The 14,728-nt window shown below is 38.7% G+C and overlaps 1 pseudogene; it reads right to left on the bottom strand.

The window, feature by feature from the left end:
* Positions 1–170: 170 nt before the first annotated feature.
* Positions 171–1,193, bottom strand: LOC150068358 (olfactory receptor 7E24-like; annotated as a pseudogene).
* Between the last annotated feature and the right edge of the window lie 13,535 nt (positions 1,194–14,728).

The following is a 14,728-nucleotide window of genomic DNA, read 5'->3' as shown; positions in this document are numbered from 1 at the left end:
ACCCCCACACCTTTACACTTTGGAATTCGAATGAGGCAAGAATGACTCTTCCCTGCATCAACAAAGCCCTCCTGTAAGTGATTTCATGGCTTCTTTTTATCATTTTCTATTTGGGTATCAATAAGAGGACAGGAGAGTTTGGATGTTCTCTGGATCTTCTTACACTGCTTTTACCACAACACCTCTCCTTTTATTTCAGGTTTTTCTGATGACATGTTTTCCTCCCAACAGGTAGACAGCTTTCTGTCTTGTCCTCCATTCCACTCTCCTTCCCAACACTGTCCCAGCATTCGAGGTGTATTATATATAGCCTTCTGTATTGACTGCTGGGATATTTTCCCACCTGCATAGGAATTACTTTTCTAGAGTCTTCCACTGTAGAGTTTCCTTATGGTGGCTTTAATATCTTTGTTCCTCAGGCTGTAGATGAAGGGGTTCAACATAGCAGTGACCACAGTGTACATCACCGAGGCCACATTCCCCTCCTTGAAAGAATGGAATACAACTGACTCCAGATACATGCCAACAGCTGTTCAACAAAATAGACAAACTACCGACAGGTGAGCCCCACATGTAGAGAAAGTTTTGGACTTACCCCTAGATGATGTGATTTGCAAAATAAAGGATATTATCTTACAGTGAGAAAGTAGGATTCCTGAAATGGGTAGAAAGCCAAATAGGGCAGAAACCAAATAGGTGAGTAGGCTTTTGGCAACAGTGTCAGAACAGTCCAGATGAAGGATCTGCGCAGGCTCACAACAGAAGCCTGAAATTTCTACTTGTTTGATGTAAGTAAACTGGAACACGATCAAATTATGCAACTGGGAGTCTAAGAGACTAATACAAAATGAGGCCAGAACCAGAAAGATACAGAACCGAGGGTTCATGAGGACAGAGTAATATAAGGGGTGACAGATGGCCATGTACCTGTCATAGGCCATCACCGTCAGAAGCATGTAATCCATGCAGCCAAAAATGATAACAAGATACATCTATGTCAGTCACCCACTGTAGGAGATGGCTCTGCTGTGAGTCTGGATGTCTGCCAGCATCTTGGGGACAGTAGTAGAGGTGAAGCAGATGTCATCCAAGCAGAGGATGGAGAGGAAGAAGTACATGGGGGTGTGGAGGTGGGGGTCAGAGGTGATGGCCAGGATGATGAGCAGAATTCCAACCACAGTGATCAGGTGCATGGACAAGAAGAGCCCAAAGAGGATGGGCTGCAAAGCAGGATCCTCTGAGAGGCTCAGGAGATTGAATTCGGTGACATGTGTCAGGTTGAGTGTGGCTACATGGCTTGAACACATTTAGAATGGGAAATCATGGATGGAATCATAAATAATTTGCAACACAGTACTGCATATATATTTCTAATTCAAGTACTCACAATTTTAATCATATTCAGGAGTGTTGTCAGTATTTCCCAGTGCCAGTTTCCTAGAAATTTTGAATTATCAATTCCTATATCATTAATTTACATCTCTATATGCCAACATTTATTTTTTTGCTTTATTTTTTATTGTAATTAGTAAAAGGGTTACATGATATTTTTCAGATAGAAGGTGCATTAATTCACATACATTGATACCCTTTCACATGTCTTGGTACACGTTTCCCTCCCCCCCACACCCCCCACCCGTCTTGGTTTTCCCCCCTTCACTATCAAATTTCAAATATCCAAATACAAATAAATTCAATGTATCAGATAACAAAGTGAGATACTATACCAGTATGAGATAACCAAGGGACAGCAAAGGAGATGAGAGACAACATAGTACATTAAGGACAACAATCATTCATTATATGGCTTTTGTTTCACTATCCTGGAGGTCCTTTCAATTAGCTTCACATTATATGTCCTTATGTATCAAGATTTTGCTCTATTGCAAATCTCTGTTAGTAGAGCCCAAGGTTTCTACTGATTATGACAAATGAGGGAAACCATTGAGCCTAAGTTCCTTTGAGTCTGGCTTACTTCACTTAATATGATTTTTTCTAAGTCTTTCCATTTCCTAACAAATGGGGCGATGTCATTCTTTCTGACAGCAGCATAAAATTCCATTGTGTACAAATACCACAACTTGTTGATCCACTCATCAACTGAGGGACGTCTAGGTTGGTTCCATATCTTTGCTATGGTGAATAGTGCTGCAATGAACATTGTTGTGCTAGTGGGTTTAGTATGTCCTTGTTTCTGGGTGGTTGGGTAAATGCCAAGTAGTGGAATTGCTGGGTCATAGGGGAGTTCTATGTTTAGCCTTTTGAGGCACTGCCACACTGCTTTCCATAGTGGTTGAACGAGTTTGCATTCCCACCAACAGTGTAGTAGTGATCCCTCCTGGCCACATCCCCTCCAGCATCTGTTGTCATTCGTTTTCCTGATCCTGGCCATTCTAGCTGGAGTGAGGTGGAATCTTAGAGTTGTTTTGATTTGCATTTCTTTTATGACCAGAGATGTTGAGCATTTCTTCATGTGTCTATAGGCCATTTTGGTTTCTTCTTCAGAGAAGACTCTCTTTAAGTCTTTGGCCCATTTTTTAATGGGATTGTTGTTACTTTGGAGGTTAGTTTTGGAGTGATTCAATTTTTTGAGTTGTTGACATATTTTAGATATGAGGCCTTTGTCCATTGTTTGGTTGGTGAAGATCTTCTTCCACTCTGTAGGCTTCCTGATTAGTTTACTAGCTATGTCCTTTGCCATACAAAAGCTCTGCAGTTTAATGCAGTCCCACTTATCCAGCCTTTCTCTGATTTGTTGTGATTCTTGGTCCTTATTAATAAAGTTTCGACCTGTGCCAAGGAGGCCTAGTGTATCTCCTATTCCTTCCTGTAGAGTTTTCAGTGTGTCAGCTTTTACCTCCAGGTCTTTGATCCATTTAGAGTTAATTCTAGTGCAAGGTGACAAAGAAGGATCCAGCTTTAGTTTTCTGCAGGTGCTTAACCAGTTCTGCCAGCACAACTTGTTGAAGAGGCTGTCTTTCTTCCATTCTATTTTTTTTGGCTCCCTTGTCAAAGATTAGGTGGCCATAGGTCTGTGGTTTAATATCTGGGTTCTCAGGTATATTCCATTGGTCTTCAGGCCTGTTCCTGTGCCAGTACCAAGCTGTTTTGAGAATTATAGCTCTGTAATAGAGTCTAAAGTTTGGAATTGAAATTCCTCCAGCGCTGTTCTTTCTGCTAAGAAGTGTTTTTGCTATACGGGGTCTTTTATTATTCCTTATGAAATTTTGGATTCCCTCTTCTTTTTCTTTAAAGAATGACATTGGGATGTTGATGGGTATTGCATTGAATTTGTAGATAGCTCTTGGCAAGATTGTCATTTTCACAATGTTGATTCTTCCAGTCCAGGAGCATGAGAGGTTTTTCCATTTCCTTAGTTCTGCTTTAATTTCCTTTTTTAGGGTTTTGAAGTTTTCATCAAAAAGGTCCTTTACATTCTTAGTTAAGCTAATTCCTAGGTACTTTATTTTCTTTGAGGCTATTGTGAAAGGAGTTTCTTTCCTGATTATTGCCTCGTTCCTTATGCCTACATTTATATTTATAGAAGAACAAGAAAGATCATTGATCAGTAACTCATGTTCACAGAAAAACACAATATACTCCCTTTGTGTGTATTCCAGTCTTGGGCCTTGAAGTCAAGCCCTGGGTTCTGTCCCTGAACATTTTATGATCAAGGATTGTGTTCTATGATTTGAACCAGCAGCTCCACTTCTGGCTTTTTGGTCGTACACTGGAGGTAAATATATCATGGACTGTCTTGCCCAGACTGGCTTCAAATCAATGTCCTCAGATCTCAGCCCCCTGAGTAGCTAGGATGAGTCATGAGCCAGCTGTGCTTTATACTCATGTAAAATAAAGGGTAACATTCCCTTTCTAAGGAAAAAATAACGTCATTCTTATAAATATTGAGCCTTGAAATATGCCTCATCTTATTAGAAACATTTGTGCAAAATCCCTTAACAGAGATTACATATAAACTCTCTGTAAAAACCAAACTGTACTATCTGAACACTACACTAAAAATGAAGTCCTGAAGTTCTGTGTTTAATCTTTTAAGGAACATACATGATGCTTTCTGGAATGGTTGAACAAGAACACAAACACAAGGCCATACTAAAGCCGCCAGTTCAATCATCTTTATTGCAGCACTGTTTATCATAGCCAAAATATGGAACCAACCCAGAGGACACTCAGTGAAGGAAGGGATCAAGAAAATGAGGAAAATATATATAAACATGGTGGAATTCTACTCATCCATCAGAAAGAATTATGCTGTACCATTGTAAGGAAATGAAAAGACTTGGAGGGAAAAAAATTACTTTAAGCAAAAGAAGCCAGGCCCAAAGGACCATAAGTAGCATGGTTTCTCTCATCGGTGGCAATTACAATGTGACTGTAACCCTACAAGAGGACACAATGAATGGTAAAAGAAAAAAAATACACTGAGACATGATAAATTATATAGATCTCTAGGCATTTACACAGTGAGACCAAAGTAGGGCATTCTTAGGAGAGCATCACAAAGGTGCAATAGTTACGTACGTCTGGTCAAATAAAATACTATATATCAAAATGAATGCCAGGAAATAGAAACGAGAGGGTTTGCTTCTTCTTTGTTGCTATTTTTATTTTTGATTCCTTTTGTCTTGGTTTATTCATTTATCTGTATTTGTTAGGGTAAAAGGGAGGTACAGATATGGAGAGACCAAGAGTGAACAAATGCAGTAGTAATATTCATTAGACATTATATTGAAAATGAATTTGTGGATGAGGACAGGAGGGTAAATCTGGCTGAGACTGCGGGATGGGGTGAGATGGTTCAAAAAGAAATGTACTCTATTTCTGACTTACGTAACAGTGACACCTCTGTGCATCATCTTTACTTCTATTGTAATAGAAATAGTTTTTAGGAGTCCCTTAGGACATCCCAGAGGTAAACAAATATGGAGGGGATAAACATGAAGCCGTGAGGACTGAAGACACTGAAATGAACAAGAGACTGGACAGGATGGTTATGGACTCTTATATGCCATCGGGGGCTCCATGCTCACAGCTGGCAATTAGCAAGATTGATCCAAGTTATTCCAGTCTCTAAGGAATTCATCACATAAGTAGAGGAATAAGAAGAGGAAAATTATCCAAGCCTGGATAGATTGTGAATATAATCCTAGTTACTCAGAAGGCTGAGATGTGAGGATCATCATTTGAAACCATGACTATTCTATCTCCAATTAACTACTTACAAGCAGGAGAGATGTGGCTCAAGTGGTAGAGTGCTATCCCTCAACGACAAAACTCAGAAAACAATGCCCAGGTCCTGAATTCAAGCCTTAGGAACAACACAAAAACGAAAAAGACATTGGGGGGTGGGGAATAAATATCCACCAGAGGATTTGAGCTCTGCTCTAGGCACAGTTTGTATATGACATTTGCATCTTTCATTTCTGTATTTATTGTAATAGCCCACCTTCTTTAACACCCATTTTCATTTTAGCAAATAATTCAAGAAAATATGGCTGTGTCAAGTATACATGTCTTTGACATTAATTACTACCAGTACAATGTATCTCCAGAAGCTTTTCTGTTTTGCACACTGAAAGGGCAGTCACTTTTTAAGACTTTCTTTATTCCAGTTTAATAAACTATATTGTCAGTCTATTCCCTCATCTAATCCTTCATCATTGGCTGAATGTCATTGGCATTTTGGTAATGCCAATATCTAATTTTCATATCTAATTTTCATGCATAGTTTTATTCATTTCATGTCTTCTTTGTTTTTTTCTTCCCTTTGGTTAGTTTGGAAATATGTTTCTTAATCTTCTGTATGTTTCCCAATGGCCAACTTTGGGTATCCTCCTTTGTATTATTCTTTTTGCAACCTTTTTATTAATTTTCACTCTGAACTTTATTACTTCAATCTACTTCTCAATTTGAAGATATGGTTGTGCTTATGCTTGTTTCAGGGGTTAAGTGTGTCTTTAGCCTGTTGATTTGAAATATTTCTATTTTTAATGTCAGCACTCAGCTATAAATATTTCTCTTTGCTGTATTCCAATAGTCCTACCGTTTTATTTGGTTCTATGATTTTTTTTGGTGGATCATAGGGCTTGAACTCAGTCTGGGCACAGTCCCTGAGTTCTTCAGCTGAAGGCTACCAATCTACCCTTTAGGCAATCCGATTTCCCATTTTCTAGAGGTCAATTGGAGATGAGTCTCAGGTCCTTTTGTGCCTGGGTTGGCTTTGAACCTTGATCCTCAGATCTTAGCTAGGATTACAGGCGTGAGCCACATGCATGGCTTGGTTCTATGATTTATTTAATTGCGTCTGTGATTTCTTAATTGACTCACTAACTATTCAAAAGTGTATTGTCCTTGGGCCAGGAGTTGGGCCTAGTGGTAGAGTGCTTGCCTAGTATGCACGAAGACCTGGGTTCAATTCCTTGGTACCACATACATAGAAAAAAGCCGGAAGAGGTGCTGAGACTCTATTGGTAGAGCTCTAGCCTTGAGAAAGTCTAAAGATAGTCTCAGGCCCTGAGCTCAAGCACAGGACTGGCAAAAAATATGATAGTCTCTCAACCGTTGAGGTTAAGCACTACTAGGATTCAGGTATCTAAATTAAATGCCTTACTAAATAGTTCAACAGATGATGATAATGATGGTGACAACTATATTTGTATTTACTAAATTCCTACACAATGTGAATATTATTCATTCTGTTATTTTCCCCCAGCTGAGTATGCTAAAAACTGAGCACCATTAGAAATCCAGGCTCCTCAGTTTATAACTCTGAGCTGATGCTGAAAAATAGCTTTGAACTACAAGCCTATATTTTGAGTTCTCCATGAATTATATATATGTATATATATATATGTATATATATATTGCCTTGTCCTAGAGCTTGAACTCAGGGCGTGGACACTGTCCTTGAGCTTCTTTTATTCAACTCTATTACTTTAACATTTGACCCACAGCTCTGCTTCTAACTACTTTGGTAATACATTGGAGGAAATAAGAATCTCATGGACTCCTCAGTTGATGAGTGGATCAACAAGATGTGGTATTTATACACAATGGAATTCTATGCTGCTGTCCGAAAGAATGACATTGCCCCATTTGTAAGGAAATGGAAAGACTTAGAAAAAATCATATTAAGTGAAGTAATCCAGACTCAAAGGAACATAGGTTCAGTGGTTTCCCTCATTTGTCATAATCAGTAGAAACCTTGGACTCTCCTAGCAGAGATCTAAAATAGAACAAAACCTAGATAGGTAAGGCCATGACACTAAATGAAAGACCTCCAGGATATAGAAACAAAAGCCATATAATGAGTGATTGTTGTCCTTCAATGTACTGTTATCTCTCACCTCTTTTCCTGTCCCTTGGCTATCTCATATTGTTACAGTATTTCACCTGGTTGTCTGATATATTGTATATATATGTATTTGGTTATTTGAAGTTGGATAGGGAAGGGGAAAAACAAGATGGGGGCGGGGGTGAGGGAAGGGAAATGGGGACCAAGACATGAGAAAGGGTATCAATATATGTGTAGTAATGCACCTTCTATCTAGTGAATATAATGTAACCCTTCTATTAATTACAATAAAAATATACGAAAAAAAAGAATCTCATGGACTTTCCTGCCTGAACTTTGAATGTTGATTGTCACATCTCAGCCTCCTGAGTAGCTATGACTACTGACAAGGGTACTTGGCTCTTAGTTATCATTTTTTTGCCAGTCCTGGGCTTGAGCTCAGGGCCTGAGCACTGTCCTTGGACTTTCTCAAGGCTAGAGCTCTACCACTTGAGCCTCAGCACCACTTCCACCTTTTTTCTATGTGTGTGGTACCGAGAAATCAAACCCGGGTCTTCATGCATGCTACGCAAGCACTTTAACCACTAGGCCAAACTCCCAGCCCCTTATCATTTTTTAATAATGGCAGTTTTCCCTACTATATGTTTCTATGGACTAAATTCTGTTTTAGAACATTCGACTCTGTGTGGTACAAGATTTCAATAAAATGCTCTGGGTACCACAACACTTCTGAAGATCACACAAGCTTTAATTCGTGAATTCTAGGAACACATTTTTTTTTGCTCATCTTGGGGCTTGAACTCAGGGCCTGGGCACTGTCCTTGGACTATTCTCAAAGCTAGAGCAATACCACTTGAGCCACAACACCACTTTCAGTTTTTATTCTATGTATGTGGTACAGAGGAATCGAACCCAGGTCTTCATGCATGCTAGGCAAGCACTCTACCACTAAGCCAAACTCCCAGCCAAGGAACACCTTTTATGTATTCCTGTACTAGAGCTTAAATTTAGAGCCTCGTGCTCTCACTTGTCTTTCTTGGTCAAAGCAAGGACTTGATCACTTCAGCCACAACTCCACTTCTGGTTTTTGCTCATTAATTAGAGATAAAAGTCTCATGGATTTTTCTGCCCAAGCTTACCTTAAATCAAGATACTCAAATCTCAGCCTCCTGCGTAGCTAGGATTACAGATGTAAACCACCAGCACCTGGAATTAATACACATGGAAAAGCTAGTTATTGCCAGACACTGGTGGCTCACATCTGTAATTCCAGTTATTCAGAAGGGTGAGATTTGAGGACTGCAGTTCAAACCCTGCATGGACAGGAAATTCCATGATATTCTTATCTCCAAATAACCACTGAGAAGCTGGAAGTGGAGATGTGGCACAAGTGGTAAAAGGCCCACTTGTACAGAGCCCAGCCCCTGAGTGCTGGCACAAATAAAAAAAGAAGCTAGTTGCCTACAGCAATAGGATGGACCACTGAGAGTGAACTATCATGGGAATTATTCGTGATACAATTTTATATAATCATTGAATGACATTGGAGTTATAAATATATTGCACTCAGTTTGGCCTTGAGATATCTGAAGCTCACAGAGGAACTGAGTGGCTCAAATTCTCAAACTTTAGAATCAATCTAAGCTGAGTGCCAGGAGCTCATGCTGTAATCCGAGCTTCTCCAGAGGCTGAGATCTAAGGACTGAAATTCAAACCTAGCCAAAACAAGAAAATCCATGAGACTATTCTCTCCAATTAACCACCAAAGCTCTGAAAATAGAGCTGTGACTCAAGTGGTAGGTCTCTAGGCTTGAGTAAAATAACACAAGGAGAGCATCCAGGTCCAGAAAGCAAGCCCCAGGTCCAGCAAAAAAGAAAAAAAAGATATATATGAGTAAAATTCTGTTCCTGAATCTTACATTCATTCTATCACCTATATAACCTATCATAAGAACAGAGTTCACTCCACTTTTTGTTTAGATGGGAACAATACCATTTTCCTATTTAACATGACGTTTCCCTACATATTAAGTGGAAAACAGTGAAGTAAAAAGAAGCAAAACTTTAGTTAATACACACTGAAATTGTTGGTATTTAGCCCCAGATAACACTCATTTAGATATCTGAATGCAGGTGTAAAACTAAAACAAGCCTCATTTTTCTTATGCCAGTCCTGGGGCTTGAACTTGGGGTCTGGGTGCTATCCCTGAGCTTTTTCACTCAAGGCTACCAATTGAACCACACCTCCACTTCCTGCTTTTGGTAGTTCATTGGCTATAAGAATCTTACAAACTTTTTTCCCCAGCTGCCTTCAAAACATGATCCACAGATTTCCTGAGTAGCCTCCTGACAAAAGGAATAGCAAGAAGCTGAAACATGTTTTGTCAGGGTGGGGGAGGTCAAGGTTAGGCAAATAAATAGAAAGAGAGAGAATAAATGGAAGCAGTCATAATTGTCAAAGTACAGATGTGAAAATGGAACCAGGTAACCTGAGGGGATGCCATAGAGTTGGCAGAGATGGAAGAAAAAACTGGAAAGGGTGGCATGGGAAGAGATGCTTTGTTCTCATACACTGACTTGTTGAAGTCAAGACCTTTGGACATCCTTTTAAGGCTAAAAATACTAGTACTACTAATAATATACAATGCATGATATGCAATGCTACATAATAAGAGAGGATTGTATACATTTGTTATTGATTAATCTATATCCTATATCTATATCTAATATAATTGATTCCATTTCTTTTGATGAAAGCAGGGTATCTGTATATTTTTTAATTCTCTCTATATATGCTTTTCTGCTGTCTTCCTCTTTTGTGATTCCCACTGGTTTTCCTCTCTTTCTTTCCCCACAGAATAGTCTTTCCTGTTTTCCTTTTTGGTTTGTTTGTTTATTTATTTTTCTTTTTGAGCTGGCCGTGGGCTTAAACTCAGAGCCTGAGCTCTGTCCCTGAGCTTTTCTGCTCAAGGCTAGTGTTTACCACTTGAACCACAGCTCCATTTTCTTTTCTTTCTTTCTTTTTTTTTAAGTGGGAAAAAGTTATACATTTATAATTAGCCAGCTGGATGCAGTTTAGATGATTTCAATTTTGTTGGCAACATCTTAAGCATCATAATCAGGAACGAGTCACACATATGCCTTCTTCTCTCTGTCAGATCTGATCAGGGTATTGACCTTAGCCACATCAATGTCACAGAGCTTCTTGCAGCCTGCTTGATTTGATGCTTGTTGGCCTTGACATCCATAGTGAACACAAATGTGTTATTGTTTTCTATCGTCTTCACGGATGACTCAGTGGTCAAGATCACCTGATAGTTGCATACAATTATTTTCCTCAGAGCACTCTTCCAGGGATATTTGTGCTGTCTCCCCAGCAGCCTGAAAGTGGGTGAAGTGGGTATCTTCTGTTTTTTGTGGCTTGGACGCCTTTCAGCACTGCCTTCTTGCCTTCAATGCCTTTTCCTTGGCTTCAGCTTTAGAAGGGGCAGGAGCTCCCTTCTTCATGTTCAGTGCCATCTTGGTGAAAAGGAACTCCATTTTCTTCCCTGTGTTTACTGATTCTTCTCATTCATAGAGACAAAAGTGTTGGTGCTTCTAATCAGCCAACTTGTAATGACACTTCCTTGAAAAGACAACATGCTAAGCACCAATGGCTCACATTTATATTCATACCTGGTAAATAACATAAAAAACATCATGCATGATTTATAGAATATAATGTATAATGTATATAATATATGCAGTATAACACATAGTGTATATTATATGATCTATGGTATGTATTACATAGGATTTTATAGTCTATAGATATAATGTATAATGTTCTATATCATATCTATATTAAAAGTAATGAAATTATTTTAATAAAAATGTTAATGAAATTGCATTTATCACATACAAATGATTCTGTTATACAATTTATGTTTATAATATAAATATAACAAAGTATATGATCTAATTATAACATGCACTATATATTCCATATATAACATAGTGCTTTAATGCTAAAATAAATATAAAGATAATAAAGCTGAGTAGAATGGTAAGACCATCTTATATTGGGGGTTTGGGGTCGGTTGTATTGTTTTGTTCTGTTTTGTTTTTTGTCAGTCCTGGGTCTTGAATTCAGGGCACGGGTATTCTCCTTGAGCTTTCTCAAGGCTAGCACTGTACCACTTGAGCCACAGCACCACTTCCAGTTTTTTTCTGTGTATGTGAACCAAGGAATTGAACCCAATGCTTTGTGCATGCTAGGCTAGCACTCTACCACTTGGCCATACTCCTAGCCCCATCTTATATTGTTAAAGAAAATATAAGAAAAAAATCATGAGCCCAGCAAGAAAAGTCCATGTGGCTTATCACCAATTAACCACCAGAAAACTGGAAGCAGTGCTGTGACTCAAAGTAGTAGAGTGCTAGCCTTGCACACAAAAGCTCAGGAACAGTAACCAGGCTGTGAGTTCAAGCCTCACACATGACTAAAAAATAAGACATCAATAATATTTCTCCAGGAATTTAAATGTGCATCACTCTCAAGATAAATATGCATTAACAAATAAAAAATAAATAAATATACTTTAAGTGTTCAGGTAAATATATCTACTTCAGTCCAATAGAAATCAAAATTTACATCTATTTTTTTTGCCAGTCCTCAGCTTGAACTCAGGGCCTGAACCCTGTCCTTGGACTTTCTCAGTGCTAGAGCTCTACCACCTGAGCCTCAGCACCACTTTTGACTTTTTTCTGTGGATGTGGTACCGAGGAATCAAACCTAGGTCTTTGTGCATGCTAGGCAAACACTCTATCACTAGGCCAAACTCCCAGCTATTGTCTGTAATTTTTAATGCCACCTGCAATTGCAAATGTGCATGAGAGGGGAGAAACATGCATGCAGACACTCAAATGGAAAAGATCAAGATGCCTCTTTAAAATGAGAAATAATTGGGGCCAGAGCACAGACTAATGGTAGAGTGCTCACCTAGTATACATGGACACCTGGGTTCAATTCCTCAGTACCACATACACAGCAAAAGCTGGAAATAGCGCTGTGGCTCAAGTGGCAGAGCATTAGCCTTGAATGTCCAAAGACAGTGCCAAGGCCCTGAGTTCAAGTCCCAGGATTGGCAAATATGTATCTATGATATACAAACCCTCAGCCTAATTTTAATTATGTTCTAAAATGTAAGTGCCAGTGATTAATAGAGATTCACTTCTTGAAGATTTATTTGTTAAATATGTCATTTGAAATATGATGTAAAAATCAATGTTAATAAACTCTAATAAAAATCGATAAGATAAATAATTTGATTTTCATATGAGGAATAACATTCCACTGAACATAGAAACATTAAGAAATGGCAGTTTTTAAAAAATGCAGTGTTAATTGAATACTATGCTGCTGTCAGAAAGAATGACATCGCCCCATTTGTAAGGAAATAGAAAGACTTAGACAAAATCATATTAAGTGAAGTAAGCCAGACTCAAAGGACCATAGACCCAAAAGTCTCCCTCATTTGTCATAATTAGTAGGAACCTAGGGCTCTCCTAGCAGGGATTTACAATAGAACAAACTCTAGAGACATTAGGCCAAATAGTACAACACTAAATGTAAGGACCTCCAGGATAAGGAAACAAAAGCAATATAATGAGTGATTGTTGTCCTTTATGTACTATGTTATCTCTCATCTCTTTTACTGTCCCTTGGTTATCTTATATTGTTACAGTACTTCACCTTGTTATCTGATATATCTTATATATGCTTAATTGGTTATTTGAAATAGGAGAGGGAAGGGGGAAATAAGTTGTTAAGGGGGAAAGGGGGAGGGAAACGGGAAACAGCACATGAGAAAGGGTATCAATATTTGTGAAGTAATGCACCTTCTATTTGATGAATATAATGTAACCCTTCTATTAATTACAATAAAAATATATGAAAAAGTGCAGTGTTCCCAAAAGAAAAAAAATGCAGACTATTTTTAATGAATTCCAAAATGAACACATCATTCTTTCTTCAGATGTACACATGAGCACTTGGAAGGAGGTAGAGAGCCCTGAAATCTGAAAAGGGCAGTCCTCTGTGGGTCTCTCATTGTTCATTAAAGTTATTCATGCTAACAAACCCCTTAGAGCCACACGTTCCCAAAGTTCAACCATGCAGAAATGACTTTAAGAGCTCATTAAAAATCTGACTCCAGGAGTTTCAGACTTAAAAGATCTGGGAAAGGAGCCAAGAATTCTCGTGTTTAATAAGCACCCATGGAGGCTGGTCTTTCTAATTTGGAGAAAATACTTTAGAAACTTTGGACCTTTATTGGGTCCCTATTGCTTCCATTTAATTTTCATTTACTTCTAAATAAGCTCTTGCAATTATAAGACACATTACTTTCAGACTGCATCATAGAACCCTGTCTGACACGTCTCCTTTCCCCCTGGTAACTGTTTCCAACAAACAAAACAAGAAAGCTCAAGGAGATATGCCCCTTAGGTAATCCCTAAGCGGTAAGAGTCCCCATGTTCTCTTTGGGGATATTTCCAAGACCTTGAGAAAAGAATTCTCAGAGCAACTCCTTCATTTAATTGTTCTTTACTTTAAAGGGGAGACAGAATAAATATCTTCCCAACCACCTATCTCTAAAGACAGATACATTTGTTTTCTCTAAATTTTTTTCTTTATCTACTATGTTTGATCATTTTTAGTTAATATGATCAGTGCCCTGGAAATTTTTAATCGCCTTTCTCATTCTAAAAAATAAGTTTCCCATGACTGTTCATCAAACTTCACTAATTGCTGTCTCCCATTAAAAGATTTCAATTTCAGGCTGAGTGCCAGTGGCTCACGCCTCTCATCCTAGCTACTGAGGAAGCTAAGATCTGAGGATGGCAGGTCAAAGCCAGCCCAGGAAGGAAATCCTACGAGACTCTTTTCTCCAATTTAGCCACCAAAAAACAAACAAAACAAAAACTGGAAATGGAGATCTAGCACAACTGGCAGAGCAGTGGCCTTGACCAAAATAGCTCAAGGTGCCCAATCCCTGAGTTCAAGCCTCAGGACTGGCACAAAAAATTTTTTTTAAAGATTTTAATATCAGGGGCTGGGCGTTTGGCCTAGATGTTAAAGTGCTTGCCTAGCATGCATGAAGACCCGGGTTCGATTCCTCAGTACCACATATAGAAAAAAGCCAGAAGCGGTGCTGAGGCTCAAGTGGTAGAGCTCTAGCCTTGAGAAAGTCCAAGAACAGTGCTCAGGCACTGAGCTCAAGCCCAGGACTGACAAAAAAACTTTAATTTCAAAATAGAAGTTTCTCCCTGAGTGACATATTAGTGTTACAGGAAGTCTCAACAGCCTTGACTTTCAGGATCCCATTTGTACCAGAAATGAACTGTATGAAAAACAACCCATCATCACCATCT

The sequence above is a fragment of the Megascapheus bottae genome, chromosome 1 (genome assembly GCF_031878675.1).
Source record: "Megascapheus bottae isolate mThoBot1 chromosome 1, mThoBot2.hap1, whole genome shotgun sequence".
Classification (NCBI taxonomy): domain Eukaryota; kingdom Metazoa; phylum Chordata; class Mammalia; order Rodentia; family Geomyidae; genus Megascapheus; species Megascapheus bottae.
This window is presented reverse-complemented; position numbering and strand designations above follow the sequence as displayed.